The sequence below is a fragment of the Petromyzon marinus genome, chromosome 4 (assembly GCF_048934315.1).
Source record: "Petromyzon marinus isolate PM22_M1 ecotype Great Lakes invasive population chromosome 4, UKy_Petmar_22M1.pri1.0, whole genome shotgun sequence".
Lineage (NCBI taxonomy): Eukaryota > Metazoa > Chordata > Hyperoartia > Petromyzontiformes > Petromyzontidae > Petromyzon > Petromyzon marinus.
Genome location: NC_133670.1, coordinates 10,774,237 through 10,789,707, shown reverse-complemented (window position 1 = coordinate 10,789,707; position 15,471 = coordinate 10,774,237). Strand labels below are relative to the sequence as shown.

General features: G+C 43.3%; 1 long non-coding RNA gene across 4 annotated transcripts in view; it reads left to right on the top strand.

The window, feature by feature from the left end:
* Positions 1 to 15,471, top strand: part of LOC116938737 (uncharacterized) — a 108,348-nt gene extending 92,877 nt beyond the window's left edge. For all 4 annotated transcript variants that reach the window (XR_012930867.1, XR_012930864.1, XR_012930865.1 and 1 more), the window contains 3 exons: positions 36 to 176; positions 715 to 842; positions 9,053 to 15,471. This is a non-coding gene — a long non-coding RNA (uncharacterized LOC116938737). The remainder of the gene's footprint in view (positions 1 to 35; positions 177 to 714; positions 843 to 9,052) is intronic.

Here is a 15,471-nt window from a genome sequence, read left to right as displayed (position 1 = left end):
TTCTCCTGTAATCCAGTGCCCTCTCCGTTTTGCAGGAGCGGGGTGAGGAGCAAGGGGTCACAAGGACCCTTGAGGACCTAAAGGCCAACTTTTACTGCAAGCTGTGTGACAAGCAGTACTACAAGCACCGCGAGTTCGACAACCACATTAACTCTTATGACCACGCACACAAGCAGGTCCGTTACAGCCTAGCTGGCGACTGACTGTGCACTATGCTCCACTCCAGATAGCGATTCACTTATTAAAGTATAAGAAAAAGCCGAATATTTATACTGGAAGAATTCTATGAGCTATAAAACTATTTTTCACAGATGTCCAGTAGTTTCACCCCTTGGCAGCAAGGCAAGCTGGGCCAATATCTGAAATGGTGTGCTTATATCAGAAGTTGCCCTCGGCCTCCCCCTATAATTATACTGCCCGGTGCAATTAACTATAAAAAAATCCAACACGTTCAGCAATAATATTGGCTTAAAGGGACAAACAATATGCTGTATACAATTGTTATATAGCATAAGGATGTTTTATTTTATTTGAATCTTGTTTCTATAAGGTGCGCTTGTATGCAGTTTACACTTTGGTAAACATTTATTGTAGAATTACTTGGAATGTGTTTGTCTTACCATGACAGATAACATAACCTCTTGTTCCCTGGAAGTACACTTCTGAAACTCTAGAGGCAAAGCTCTGCTTGTGGTGCCTATGTCCCCACCGCAGAGGCTGAAGGAGCTGAAGCAGCGGGAGTTTGCGCGGAATGTGCTCTCTCGCTCTCGAAGGGAGGAGAGACGGCGGGGACGAGCCCTTCGGCGTGTGCATTGTCTGGCGGAAATCAAACAGCTGCGCTGGTGAGCACATCCTCGCAGCAAGCTAGCTCAGCTGCAGAACACCTGCGCGACAGTCCGCAGCTTCGTGTCTTCTCTCATAGTTCTGTGGGGGCTGACGCCCCCCTCCTCCTCTAAGCCATCCTCCTCGGCCCCCTATCGCCGGGCTGCTGCCGATCGAGTGATCGCCCCCCCCCCCCCCGCACCAGCGTCCTCTCTGAGGGACATGGCTAGTGGCTGGCTTACCACCGCCTGGAGTTATCCCACACACTCCCCACGTACACCACCACTAATGCACACCCCTCCCGCCGGTGGGTCGGCTTTTAATCCGCTGTGCAAACACGCACGCGGGCACAGGCACGCGGGCAAAACGACGGCTGTATTGATGATAATATACGCACGCCCCACCGTTGATGCGATCGTCGCTACGTAAACACCCTGCATAAAATGCACTGTGTAAATACGCACAGGAGCCTCAGCGATCGTTTATGATTGAATATACGCGCGCTTCACATGTCGCTTTGAGTTGTACCTGCGGTGATTGCTATATCGGAGAGACAAAGTGATATGTCTCTGACCGAATTCGCGAGCACAAATCAGATTTGAAACTCGGCAAAACGAATTATTCTGCCGTGGCTGATCACTGTTACAACGCTGTGGGTGATCACGATATAATTTTCTCCGATACCAAGGTTCTTTGCAAACCCACGGGTTTTTATCAGAGATTTGTTCACGAGGCAATTCAGATCTACAAACACAGACACAATTTCAACCGAGAAGATGGTTTCAAATTAAGCAACCATTGGAAAGATGTTCTAAATCGAACTAAATATTAAACTAATTTCAATGGTACAGTATATTTTTCAAGTAGTGGTACCCCAAACTTTCGCAGCTCTTATAAATTCCCTTTTCACACCATCAATAGGTAAACTCCCCCTCGCCCCCTCCCCCCGGGCCAAACGGCAAGTCCACCGGCATGTACACCACCTCTTTTCTAAAATCGGCCAATCAAATGCAAATTTTTATGCTAATTTCTTTGTCAGGACACCTTGTTTGCTCGCACACAGCTTAAAGGTCCGCGGTCTGAGCGTGGCTGTGTTTCGCTAAATTCTCCTGTTTGATTTGTACTAGGTGCCTCGGTGAATGTTTATGCTCTGACTTTAACATAGCTATTTCTGTGACCAGTTACAAGCTAATCACTCAGCTATTTCAATGCTAAATTCTATGCTAATTCCTTTGTCAAGGGGTGCCTCTGCGGATGTGTATACTTTAACTTAGCTATTTCAATGCTAAATTCTATGCTAATTCCTTTGTCAAGGGGTGCCTTTGCGGATGTGTATGCTTTAACTTTAACATAGCCATTTCTGTGACCAGTCACAAGCTAATCACTCAGCCATTTCAATGCTAAATTATATGCTAATTCCTTTGTCAAGGCGCTTTGTTTCTTCTCACACAGCTTAAAGGTCGTGATCTGAACGTGGCTTTTCTCACTCCAGCGCTGTCCTCCAGACAGTCTTGTCCCTTCACCTGATGAAGGCCGCTTGTGTTGTGGCCGAAACGTCGTGATTTTTGTTATTTTATTTTTTACCTACGTGACTTTACCCAATAGAACCAAAGAGTATGCTCTTTGACTTCACATTCTGGGAATTATTTGCCCACCCATGCTACCACACATTCTGCAGGTTGCTACATTACTCCTCTTACACACGTTCTGCAGGTTGCAACATTACTCCACTTACATTAACATTAGCTGCCTCGCCGATGCTGCTACACCTGTGCTACGCCCATGTTAAACCTTTACCTGGCAGCCCTTTAATTGGTGGAAACCCACCACCAGCGTCGTCGTTGTCGACCACTGCCTTCACTCACGTTAACATTAGTTGCCCCGCCCATGCTGCTGACACTTGGGCTACGCCCATTTTAAACCTTTATAAAGTTTGCCTTTAGAGGCTAACCTGCCTTTTCCTGATGATGACCGCTTGTGTTGCGATCGAAATGTCGTTTTTATTCCCTTTTTTATTTTTCTATCTACGTGACTTTCCCGAAAGAACCAAAGAATATTACTCCTCTGTTAGGCAACAATGAGCACTGGCTGAGATAAAACTCAATGCACCCCGTAAAAGTGGTTAATTAAAGTTTTGTAATACATTTTGTTAGTCAAGGTTGTAACACATTTTTGTCACCATATTGAAATTGAACTTAAACTTTATTTTATTCTTAATGTGAAAGTGGATCAGTGTTCATTTGGTGTAAAATCGAATTTATAAACACAACAATTGATTTAAGTCATATTTGTAAAGATTGTTTGTTTCTACTTCAGAGGGAAACTACAAATTTTGGGTCTGGCGAGAAATACAATATATATTTTTGTATCCCAATCGGCTTGGTGGCTGCAAACATGAGCAGATGCTCACTTCTATTATTCTTCACTCCAATGCCAAACTTACTAATCATTGTATCTCTGGATTTGTTTTTAACAGTGTTTTCATAAGTTACCCTTTCAAATTTTTTAATGCATTTTATCTTTAATAATTGGTAAAGGTCTTCATACACTCGTTCTAACTTATTAATCGTAATTGTTTGTTGTTAGAGCAGATAACTTAATTATAAAATAAAGATAATCATATACTGCAGTTAATCGCAAAAACCTAGACCAAGAGGCTACCAATATTACATTGTCAAAACAACAGAATCAAATACCAAGAGAAGTAAAGTGATGACATTATATCACCAGTTGAAATAGTCACAAAACTAGAAACCTCATAGATAGTGCATTAAAAGTGGAAGAAAGGTTAAAAAAATACCAAATTATCTGAAAACATGAAGAGATAAAAATAGATGAAGATGCTGAATACATATTGAATACACAGAACTCTGTAAAACTATGAAACAAATGTTAAAATAGGGGAATACAACACAACAGTATTATGAAGACATCATAGAAAATAATGGGAGCATGAAAAGGGCAAGGACAAGGTTGGATTGGATATTCACAAATGGTAGCAAAGAGGAAGATAGATGGAACCATCTATCCCAGGGATTAAACCATTGGCCAGATTCAGAAAGTACATTTATGAATGCACAACTCTTATCATCTAGGTTATCACGAGTGTGCAGAGGTGGACGTTCCAGATGTCACACCTGACCATGTGAACTCTGCCCTTCAGAGTATTAAAAAGGGGAAACCTTCTGGATGTGTTCGAGCACAATGACCAAAATAAACAGAACTAGTATTGCTAAATGTCCACAGCTCATTATTTCCAATGAAATTGGACGTTTGGAGCATTAGCAGCTGGGCATGTTCCCATCTTGGAGATAATATTCCACGTAAACATGTTCCTTGGAACATTTACCCTTTAGAACTTAGTTTGAATTTTGATTGGAATCGATACATTCCATCATGGGAATTAACATCAACTGTGAATTTAGGTAATATTTTGCGTAGCGTTGACAAAAATCACTATGTATACATTAGTAATGAATACGGGAATGAAATGCTATTAACAGTCATAAAATAAGTCAATTTTCTGTACACGCTATAAAAATGTATTGGGCGATTGCAGTTCATATCTATATTTTATAGGTACTGTATTACTACTATAATGAGCCAAGAATGTCTGTCCCGCACGTGACGTCACTCCACCCCCATAATATTCATGAGCGGGTGAATTTTTACACTCATGCAGCTCGAACGGAAAGACATGTTTTTTCGCAATAACGCTTTAAGTTTGACGTTTCTTTATTAAGTGAATCTAATACATAATGCTACGCAGCAACAAAGTGGATTTGGTGTCGTTATTTATTTCTTCAGTACTTGAGACAAAAGGGAAGTCTAATTTATGCTTCTACATTATGGTAAAATAGACATTTCTCGTTGATTTTCCAGATATTGTATCGATTTCCAATTTATTTCAACCCCAGCGACCGAAAGCAGAAGAGAATAAAGTATCAGAGCAGTGAATTTGAACAAATTGAAGCTCAGTTATATACAGTGCTACAGTGACATGAAGTGGTGTTTTATGACTTAGTTTTGGTCAAGAATCACTGTCATTAATACAGTGCTAAAGTGAACTGCAGTGAAGTGTTTGATGACATACTTTTGTTCAAGATTCACTGCCATTAAATTTACTCTGCTAAAAATTTTCGTAAATATTACAGCTTCCGTCCTAGTGTAGTGTCGTGAATAAAGTCACTACTGTAAGTATGGAGACACAGATGTCTATGTGGGTCGCGCCAGCCACGAGCTAAGGTCATGTGACCGGAAGCGGTGTCCGATTGGACGAGTTAAGGACATGTGGCTGAAAGCGGTGCCTCTCGATTGGACGAACTAAGGGAACGTGACCGGAAGTGGGCATCGATTGGAGGAGTCAAGGGCACGTTACCTGAAGCGGTGTCTCGATTGGAGGAGTTAAGGACACGTGACCGGAAGCGGGGGCGCCGTCAATAAAGGGGGAGCGCGTTCGGGGATTCGGGGCTCATTCATGGGGATCAACGCAAGGGGTCTTCGCTCTTCGCTCCTCGTTTGCCGTAGATTCTTAGCTGGGGATCGTGGGTCAGGCAGCGTATGTGCTAGCTGGCCCGTTCGTTCAGCTCACACACACATAGCGAACAGTCTAGGAACAGTATAGCCACACTTAACCGTAGAACTAAGTGATTAATGAGGTTTTGATTTAAAGCTTTCGTGACTACAGTAATTCATATTCTTAGCTCTTTTGGTAAAGTCACGTTGAAGGGAAACAATAAAATAACAAAATTTATATAAAACAATAAAAATTCTCACGACGTTTCTACCATAACACAAACGGTCGTCATCAGGTGTGTCGGTTTGCATAAATTTATTTATTTTTAAACAGTGTATTTATTTATAAAAAACGTCAGCGCCACGTGCAGCAATTTGGCAGTTTATTTAGAAGGACTAGTCCATCTATGTTCTGAAAAGAGAAGGGGGGAGACGAAAAAATTAATGTATGCTGTCTGAAAGCCACTGTAAGCGTGAACAATCAATTAAGACCTGAAATGGTTTATCAAATCTTTCCAATGATTGCTAAGCCAGAATCCATCTTCTCGGTTGAAATTGTCTCTGTGCATGAGGCTATCCACATATACAAGCACAGAGACAATTTCAACCAAGAAGATGGATTCTGGCTTAGCAATCATTGGAAAGATTTGATAAACCATTTCAGGTCTTACTTGATTGTTCACGCTTACAGTGGCTTTCAGACAGCATACATTAATTTTTTCGTCTCCCACCTCCTCTTTTCAGAACATAGATGGACTAGTCCTTCTAAATAAACTGCTAAATCGCTGCGCGTGGCGCCGACGTTTTTCATAAATTTATGCAAACCGACACACCTGATGACGACCGTTTGTGTTATGGTCGAAACGTCGTGAGAATTTGTATTGTTTTATATAAATTTTGTTATTTTATTGTTTCCCTTAAACGTGACTTTACCGAAAGAGCTAAGAATAAGATTAGTGAGGTTGTTTATGAAACGCGTTGCCTCAAACAATAGTGTGTGGCGCCTCTGTAATAACACACTACACTAGGACGGGTAACCGCATCTCCAGTTTCTTCAGCCTCCCACTCCCAGCCCAGCCCACTTCCCCCCCCCCCCCCCCCCCCGACATTTTGCCTTGTTCGTTTTCTAATCCCTCTAGCAGCACTCCACTCCCCCTACCCCACACCCCCCTCTCTATCTCTACTCCCTTGCTCCTCCCCCCTCTCTCTATCTCTACTCCCTTGCTCCTCCCCCCTCTCTAGCTCTCCTCCCTGGCTCCTCCCCCTTCTCTTTCTCTACTCCCTTGCTCCTCCCCCCTCTCTCTATCTCTCCTCCCTTGCTCCTCCCCCCTCTCTCTATCTCTACTCCCTTGCTCCTCCCCCCTCTCTCTATCTCTACTCCCTTGCTCCTCCCCCCTCTCTCTATCTCTCCTCCATTGCTCCTCCCCCCTCTCTCTATCTCTCCTCCCTTGCTCCTCCCCCTCTCTCTATCTCTACTCCCTTGCTCCTCCCCCCTCTATCTCTCCTCCCTGGCCCCTCCCCTCTATCTCTACTCCCTTGCTCCTCCCCCCTCTCTATCTCTACTCCCTTGCTCCTCCCCCCTCTCCCTATCTCTCCTCCCTGGCTCCTCCCCCCTCTCTATCTCTCCTCCCTTGCTCCTCCCCCCTCTCTCTAGCTTTACTCCCTTGCTCCTCCCCCCTCTCTCTATCTCTACTCCCTTGCTCCTCCCCCCCTCTATCTCTCCTCCCTGGCTCCTCCCCCCTTCTCTATCTCTACTCCCTTGCTCCTCCCCCCTCTCTCTATCTCTCCTCCCTGGCTCCTCCCCCTTCTCTTTCTCTACTCCCTTGCTCCTCCCCCCTCTATCTCCTCCCTTGCTCCTCCCCCCTCTCTCTATCTCTACTCCCTTGCTCCTCCCCCCTCTCTCTATCTCTACTCCCTTGCTCCTCCCCCCTTCTCTATCTCTCCTCCCTGGCTCCTCCCCCCTCTCTCTATCTCTACTCCGTTGCTCCTCCCCCCTCTCTCTATCTCTCCTCCCTGGCTCCTCCCCCTTCTCTTTCTCTACTCCCTTGCTCCTCCCCCCTTCTCTATCTCTCCTCCCTTGCTCCTCCCCCCTCCCTCTATCTCTCCTCCCTTGCTCCTCCCCCCTCTCTCTATCTCTACTCCCTTGCTCCTCCCCCCTCTATCTCTCCTCCCTGGCCCCTCCCCTCTATCTCTACTCCCTTGCTCCTCCCCCCTCTCTCTATCTCTACTCCCTTGCTCCTCCCCCCTCTCTCTATCTCTCCTCCCTGGCTCCTCCCCCTTCTCTTTCTCTACTCCCTTGCTCCTCCCCCCTTCTCTATCTCTCCTCCCTTGCTCCTCCCCCCTCCCTCTATCTCTCCTCCCTTGCTCCTCCCCCCTCTCTCTATCTCTACTCCCTTGCTCCTCCCCCCTCTATCTCTCCTCCCTGGCCCCTCCCCTCTATCTCTACTCCCTTGCTCCTCCCCCCTCTCTCTATCTCTACTCCCTTGCTCCTCCCCCCTCTCTCTATCTCTCCTCCCTGGCTCCTCCCCCTTCTCTTTCTCTACTCCCTTGCTCCTCCCCCCTTCTCTATCTCTCCTCCCTTGCTCCTCCCCCCTCCCTCTATCTCTCCTCCCTTGCTCCTCCCCCCTCTCTCTATCTCTACTCCCTTGCTCCTCCCCCCTCTCTCTATCTCTATTCCCTTGCTCCTTCCCCCTCTCTCTATCTCTCCTCCCTGGCCCCTCCCCCCTCAATCTCTCCTCCCTGGCCCCTCCCCCCTCTCTCTATCTCTCCTCCCTGGCTCCTCCCCCCTTCTCTAGCTCTACTCCCTTGCTCCTCCCCCCTCTCTCTATCTCTCCTCCCTGGCTCCTCCCCCCTCTCTTACCTATATAGCCTCTTGTCACGGCAGCCCTTTTGCCCACTTCAGCAATTGTTTCTTGCTGTGGTTGTCCCACCTGATGACGGACGCTTGTGTTGCGCCCGAAACGTCGTGATTTAATTTAATTTATTTTATACCTACGTGACTTTACCGAAAGAACCAAAGAGTATAGTATTAAATAGTTTTCCTTCTGAGTTCATACACACGTTGGTTTAAATACAAAATAAATAAGTAATTTTAATGACAAATAAAACTATTTTGCTGCCATGAAGGAAGAAAATAGTTGACGCTTTAGCAGACTGAACTGCTGTGTTCATAATGCGTATGCACACACACTCGCGTGCAGATGTATTCAAATTAGATATTGCCTGCATAACCACAGGGGTCTTCTAACATTTGCATTGTCTGTTTTCATCACAGGAGAATGGTTCAATTTGCAGATTAAATTATCTTTGCGACGGATATCGCTATGTTTAGATTCTCTATAAATCCACATTGTATTAAATTGCTAATTGGATAACGTGGTTTTTTTGTCTTCAGAATATAGGTCTGTGTTATTTGATTGTATTAACAGTTAGAAGACTTCACATAGAACGGTCCTATTTAAATACGTGTTCATGTAGTCTCTAAACGGCGTGTTATGCGATTCAACCATAATTTGTTTACGTCTGTACATTTGAAACCAACAATATTAATGCCCCCCCTCCACGAAGCTGGCTTGTCTGCCTTAAATACAGCGCAAAAATAGACACAGTCATCGCTCGCGTACTCAAGTCGTGTTAAGACGGACGATGGACCAGAGCGCGTCGTCTACGTGTGGTGACATTTCGTTGTTGCTGCCGCCGCTGTTATCAACTGCAGCATCCCTGGGAGCGACTCTGCCGCCCAGTGCAGACAACCACGTGAGGAGACGGTCCTGCAGGGCGAGTCGCGAGCTGCTGGGGGCACACAAGGGATCGGCTGCACGGACGAGACGGCAGAAACCCGCGCCCTCGGAGGAAAGGGGGATTCAGCCACGAATGATTCTGCGAGCGGATCAAAGGGCGCAGTTCAGGGCTTGCGGGTGCCAAATTCTCCGCTGCTGAGATCTGTCACGCGCTGCCCCGCGGTCTCTGCACACAGGGTCGGCCTCTCGTTCTCGTTTGCTCGAAAAGTGAACGCTAAACTGGAATCGTCGGCAGCCGTGTTTAGCGAAGATACAGAGGAGGTCGTCGGAAATAGGGGTGTGAGGACGCTTGCAAACAATGGCAGACTCACATCAGTGCCTGGGCTGGTGAAAGCGGATATTAAAACTGGAAGCAGATTAAATATAACTGAGGATTACACGTTTGCAGATTCAGAAAGAAAGAAACATTCCATGGAAAATTACCAAAAAGAAACCGCACACCTGTGTAGAGAGAAGCGTCAAGTCTTGAGCTCTTCAACGGCAGCAAACATACAGAATACATTGTCTGTTAAGAATATTACCAAGACGTCGTCAGAACAAATTATCAAAATAAAGGAACATTTGACAGACAAAACTAAAGATAACATTTTAAGCAGTGGTTCAAATTCGATCAAACAAACAGATGATTTTAATAATGATCCTGAGGCAAACTCTTCAGCCAGAAACAAAAATGTGCATAGAAAACAAGCTCCGACAGAAAGCCAAGCTGGCGTCCCAGGGGATTTAGACACTGATAAAGGTTTCCTCAACAAGAACTGCCTTCTGGAAGAAGCGTCGAAAAAAGTACCAGAGATGTTTTTTCCTGTGACTAATGCGGATGAATCCGCTACCTTGCAGTGGCCAGCAGAACTTGTACAGTTCACTAAGACAGAACCATCTCTCTCTTTCAGCTGTAATCCACTTTCCTTCAAGTCTCCTCCTGAACAAATGAGGTTAAGCCAAGCCTTCGATTGTCAGCAATGGCATCCATCTGTCATGACAGACATCAGTATTGAAGCACACACTCGACAGGGCAGCAAGGAGTGCCAGCTGACAGGACTCTGCCTTGAAACGACACATGACCACAGCCTAGATCCGGAGCCATACGTTATACAGGACTCTGAGACAAACGGGACAACGAGCAGCGCCAAAGATCACCCTTTGTGGCATGAGGGAGGTAATTTGATACAAAATGGACTTTCAGATTGTTTTTGGAAAGAAAAGAATAGTACAAAGCTGAAAAACAATTTTAAAAGAAAATTTGATAGAAAATGCACATTCCTGGGGGAGAGCAGAGACAAGGAATCGGGTTTTGCTAAAGAATGCTGGGCATACAAGCACAGAAATGGGAATACAAAATCAATGGAGCATTATGTGAAATCAAAGGTAAGTAAAACAGAATCACAGTTGGAAGAAAACACACAGCAGAAAGTTGAAAATCAAAATCAAACGGCTATAGTCTGTAGTTTTCATTCAAAGGAGTCTACCGACAATGCTGAGATTAACTGTAATAACAGCATTATGGAGGTGGAAACTAAATGCAACGATTCTGCATGTAGATCAGCATTAGGATTTGATGATGTCATTTGTCAGAGGCCCAATGGCATGATGCATCATTCTGTATTCTCCAGCTACTCTCTGCATAATGACAGCTCTCGCTCAATGCTGCAAGAAAACTGGAGGAGCAGTTACAAATCTGTAAGTTACTCGAACTCATCTGTACGATGCAGCAATAATTTATACGGAAGGAAACACCACACATCAAACGGAACCCATGACGCCAATGAATGTTACGGCAGCCATTTCTGGAGGAGCAAACGTAATCGGCATTGTTGCGTCACTGCCAATAGGACCGAGCAAAAAGGCACGGCCACAGTTGAGAGTTTGAGCTATGTTTGTAACTCGGGCTGCCAGGAACCCTGCAGCATCAGCCACACCTGTCAGTGTCCAACGCAAATACAGCTTGCCTCAAAAGTGAGAAAAAACGGTTTGTGTCATGATCATCTAAAGAACACCGGCATAAATAAGAAAAGCTTGTTTAAACAACATTATCTTCATGACAGCAAATCCCATTCCCATTTTGGAGTTTACAAAATGTCCGAAAGGAAGAGCATTCAGGTGGATAGTCCGTACGTGGAAAACGCCAACGTGTCTGTCCACGTGCCACAGATAAATTGTGAGAGCCAGGAAATCATCGACAAAGAAAGCTGTGAGACAATTCAGACAAAAAATGTGCATTCCCACAATAATACAAATGAAAATGAGAAATGTACAATCTCAATGCTCAAATCACAATTTACATTAACGGATGTATCTCGACAAAATTGTGGACAGACTCTTTCACATGGTGAAGACAATTTGGATTTCGATATGTCCAGAGAATCGTATTTGATCCAACACGTTGCTGGACAAGAAAGGACCACTGGGACTCCACAGGATGCGAGTATACTTACAACAAAAGAATTAAATCCAGACATCATTGTGTCCCAGAGAGGCAGCGTGACCGACGCTAAAGCAACCGTTTCAAACAAGCCTGGTATATGCCGGGTAACAAATACTCTTGAATTAAGTCCAGCTAAGAATACCTACGTTGCTGATGGAACTAACAGGGTTGGAAGTTGCAACCCTTGTTTAGAAAATGAGCCTGCTCAAATGGAAACCATTCAAAATGCAATCTCACATAATTTGGCAATGGCAAACAACTCATTCTCACGCCCCATAGCCCAAACAAATAGCAGGGTAGCACTGGAAGCAGAGCATAGCGTGAATGCCCATTTATATTCTGCCGACACAATTTCCTTTACCGTTGAAGAAACAGAAAAATGTGGACATTTGCGACATGAGGCTCATCTCCACTTTCAGCAACAGTTGTTTCCCAGACTGAACATCGCTTCAAATACCCAGCCGCAATTTCTCAAAGCACCTTGTCACAACCCTGTTTACTACCAGGCGCCCGTGCCCCAAACAATAGCGGCGTCCTTTTCCAACGTGAATCAAACCCTCTTGCAACATCAGGCATTGATTTATACAGCACAGTTTCCGATCTCTAATGGGCATATACACCAAATTCAACCCTTCGTTCATATGCAGCCTTGGGGACAACTGCACACAATTCCTCAGCAAAACGTGGCACGCATTTCTATTGCACCGGCAGCAATTTTATCACCGCACCAAGCCATTGTGGCAACTCCTGCTTTGCACTTCATCCCAGCTTCCAACACGCTCAGCCAAGCCATATTCAACATCCATCCAATAGGGTCTCTGTGCCCCACGATACATGGCCTGACCCATGACAGCATTGCCATGCACCCATTGTTGCACCCTGCATTTGTAAGGCAGGATGTGCATCATCAACCACATTCGTTGCTACATTTCGGCATCAAGAGACAAGAGATGTACATTAGACTTCCAGCAATGTAATTGTATATGTTCTTGAGACAAATTACTCCAGAGTCATTGTCAATTGAAGATATTTACGCACAAGGTTAACGACCAGGTTTCTCATGGGCAAATTGAGTGGCTCGCAGTCAGACGGTTGCAGATTCAAATCCTTGTTGGGGAATGACTCAGCCCATCAGCTATCCGAGATCATTAAATAAGTACTGTACCACTTTGTGGAGAAGTCAACAGTATTATGTATGGATAATATCAACCCTGTCATAGGAATGGGGAATTTAGCCTGTAAATAGGCTCATTCGAACATGAAATAACTTTAACTTTTTAAATTGACTTATACAACCTACATGTTTTTAACGTGATTTCGCAATTGTATTGTTTGATATTTTTTTCATATTGTACATATTTAAAATGGCTCTGAAGCTTTGATTGAAGTTTAAATTTACATGAAACAAATGTCGAACTTCATATTTCCATTAAAAGTTGATACATAAATCACAGACCGATGACAAATCCCCTCAATGTGAAAAAAAGCTAATCATGTGTTTGGTTATTCTTCAAGCTTAGGTTTTAGATGCACCCGGTGGTTTGGATTTCACTTTATGATCAAATGTACTGCCATTATACAAGATATGAAGGAAAAAGCACAGAATATACCAATTCAATCTGTTGTTGAAAATTTTTAATTGGTACTTAATTATGAAATAAACTTAATATATTCCCACAATTTTGGCTTGGAATCACGCATTTCCATAAAATAAGAAAACCATGTTCAAAGGTGTGTTCACATTCCATCACCCTCAAATTAACCAGGAGTATAACAAGGTTGTGATTTAGAGACTGTGAATTATGGAATATTTATAGCATGGTTTGAAAATAGTTGACCTTTGCAGTGCCATTATCTTTAATGTAGAATATATGTATATAAAAACATGTGTAGGTAATTTCACCTGACTGTATGGGAGACACATGCTATGTTTATGATAAGGTATTCCACATAGTGTGAATGTTTTGTCAATCAATTGTTACTTGCTTCATGTGTAAATGGCAGGTTTTGGAAATTATTGTGTTCGTAACAAAATATTTTATTTTTAAACCAACTTATTTGAAAAAAATCAAGAGTATTTACAGATTCTTAAACGAAACAAAGTATTAATCTTTTCAACCACCGTTCTGAACTTTAAGCTCAGTTTAAGCAAATATTTAAGCCATCAAAGTAATGTTTATTTCAGGCATGCTTACTGTGCAATGCTTTTCGAGTGAGACTGTTTATGTCAAAAATACACTGTACATGCCCAATTATTTCAATGACATTTTATCATCTATTTTGAACCGATATAAAAATGCACACAGTTCTTGTGGAATTCATATTAAGTACATAAAACATTTATTTTCCAGTATTTAAGCCATCCTATACTGTACTCTTGTAATTCGGCAGTGCCCCGAAATCTATGTTGTTCTGTACACCCCCCACTCTCACCAACACACAACTGACCAGTGTGGTGAAGTATGGTCAAATATCCCTCACTGCCTGCACGGCATGGGGAGACCCTCGTCCAGGAGTGGATTGACAAACAGTCTGTACATGTACTTATACATTAGTCATTAAAGCTGCATGAGTGAACATATAATTGTTGTACTGTACTGTCATTCAAAAAAGCTTTTCCCCAGTCCAATCCCATCCCTACAATGCCATAGTTTCTTTTAGACGAGCTGTCTGTAATTAGTAATGGGCATTTGTTTTTTTTTGGTTATTCCATAAACTGCAGTATCTTTATATTTTGAAGTCTGGGTATTGAAAGGAGTGTGAACTTTGGTGTTTGTGCTTTTGGCTGCCACGTAAGCCCAGTGAATAGCTTCATTGAAAGAGTTATTTTTTTAATGAAATAATAGTACTCTCGTATTTATTGTAAACTCGTAAATTGGTTGTAAATAACTTATATGTGGAAATTAATGTCACCATGGTGTGTTGAGTTACACATGTTATTCTCTAAAATACTGTGGTGTACGTGGAAAATAAATGACAACGTACTATATAATAAATGATGTTGATACCTTGAAAGAGCAAACGTCAACCAAATTAAATCAAGTTATTACATGATAGTATATATTTTTGGGTCTTTCGGTAAAGTCACGTAGATAGGTTCAAAGCAAAAAAATTATTTAAACCGATCTACCTGACATTACCGAAAGACCCAAGAATATGAATTCCTGCAGTCACGACAGCTTTAAGTCAAGTACATACTTATTTGTTTGAACCATCAATTATAATTTCAACATTGTTTATTGCTTCGTGTACACAACCGAATTCAACCATCGCATTTCTGGACATTTCTTTACACCTGTGGGTGTTCTTTTCGTTTTGAAATTAGATTTACGGAAAAGATTTTGCATCAATGTGTACGCTTCACCATATAGGTGTGGATGCTCTTAAGATGCTGCCACCATCATCAATCCACTCTTCTTCGAACGTTGCATTGCTGACACCATCACCTCCAGTTACATGCCCTCCTGGGTGCCTTCATTTAATCACTGCATCTTCTGGTTTTCCATCGATTTTTGGGGGTTTTGCTAGAGTGCTCTTCCATCACTCAGTTTGTTCATCAATTGTCATTGCAGTGCCCATGTTGTTCCAGCCCAAGTCAACTTCTTTTTCACGATAATAATGGTTGCAACGCCTCAGATAACATTGCTTACACAGTATGCTGTACTGGATTATCAGCATTTTATTTTACGCAAGAGGCGTTGCTCCAGCAAAATTCATCTAATTAAACGTGCGTTTTCACGGATAATTGGAGTAAATTTGCAGATAACATTGCGGATAATGGGACTTGCGATATCCCCCTACCTGCGGCCCTCCACATCGCCACGGATAAGATGAGTTCTAAGCTACTCCCTGGTGACACATACTGAACAGTCAGCATATACTGTTCATATCCACCTTGTGGGTAACATAACA